Genomic DNA, 1,745 nt, shown 5'->3' with positions numbered 1-1,745 from the left:
TCCTGCTCTTTGTATTAAAATGAACAAATTGCTCTCAGCAATTTTTTTTCCTAAATCAACTTCTTTGATATACAGGCGTGTGCACGCGCTGGTTTCTGTAGGCTTCTAAATGGTTTTCAGGTGAAAGGGTAACTTGGATAAAATGATAACAGTGAAAGAAAGAATGAAAACAGGAAACAGATGTCTGGTGACGTCGAGGGATTGGATAGCACTTATTCAGTGAACGACGTCTTAGTCACAAGGCAGCTGTATCCTGGCTCTGATACTATAACGCTACAAATACCTTGGAGCCAAAACAGCCACGTTCCACAAAATCCGGTCATTCTGCTTTATAAAGGTGATCTTTTATCATCTTATAATTGGAGAGGGCAAAAAGGGCTGTAGCCTTATTTAAAATATGCAATGCTTGTCTTTTTTTCTCTCTTCTGTTTACAGTAGCTAGTATTTTATAACAGTTGTGCTGATTTTTGTTTACTACTGAAAAAAGTGACAAGGCTATAGAGGATTTCCTCTTCATTTTATCTCGTCAGGAGCACAAGTCTCCTGGCAACCAGATACAAAATTGTCAGAAGCATAGTTACTTTCATGTTAATAACTCACTTTAAGTTATTAACAAGGTTTCTAATAAATCTGTAATAAACAGCCTCCCAATTGACTTATTTATATGAGGGTCAGGCTCACTGATGCAAGACATCTTAGGTGCACTGTCATATAAGGCCATTCTCTTTACTTAGGAATATTAACCATGTTTTCATGTTTATAAGATAAATGACTGCCTTGGATATCCTGTTTTGATACAGGTTTTTCATATACAACAATGTATTACCCAGCAAGAAGCACCCAATCTGCTGTAACCGGAAAAGCATTATCAAGTAGCTGAGAAAAAGAAATGTTACTTGTGCCATAAAATGGTGAGAAACATTGCAATTTTAACCAACAACATCATACTTTTGAATGGTTCCTTGATAAAACCAGTTACATATGTGAGACTGAAATAAAAAGAAAAGGCCTCTGAATGAGTGCATACCTTGTTATATCATACCATGATAATTAGAAATCACCGATTTCTTACGAGAAAGACTTAACAGCAGCCAGGCAATACTGTACTAACAGGTGGCTGACTGCAGACTCGAAATTAAGCAAGTTAAAATAAATGCATTTTGCCTTTTACTTATATGTACAACAAAGACACGCTGGCTTTTCATTCATTTTACTTCATAGTATAGTATTCGTGTTTCACGACCAAAAGTTGTCTGTACCATTCGCTGATTTCTGAAAAGGAATAAATGAATAAATTGGTGGCCCTGATCTGAATCTTCACTGGCAGTGTGCCAGCATTGTTTTGACATACAGACATAATTGATGTTGGTGCTCCAGGAAGTCATATAAAAGTGATCAATTATGAAGATAGCTTCCCATTGCTGTTTTATTCTGCTTTACTGCTAAAATTTAAAATGCTAACACAAAGCTAATTTTCTGCTGTTGAACACTCACAAGTTCTATTAAAAAATTGTCTTTAACTTGAAATTGCTGCACAAGTTTTGTATTTCAAATAAATATTTAAGTGTTATATTTACATATATGTAAAATAAGAAAGATGCCATGTCTGTTCAGAATGGCCAGTTTAATATTCCATATGCGGATTGATTTCTTAAAATTTCCTGGTTGGTCATCAGATGGGAATAGTTTTACATAACTCGCAGTCTGTACTTCAGTTTATTGTTTTATAGTTTAGTCTATGAAAA

Source organism: Mesitornis unicolor, unplaced genomic scaffold, assembly GCF_000695765.1.
Source record: "Mesitornis unicolor isolate BGI_N332 unplaced genomic scaffold, ASM69576v1 scaffold50703, whole genome shotgun sequence".
NCBI classification, from domain to species: Eukaryota; Metazoa; Chordata; class Aves; order Mesitornithiformes; family Mesitornithidae; genus Mesitornis; species Mesitornis unicolor.
This window is presented reverse-complemented; position numbering follows the sequence as displayed.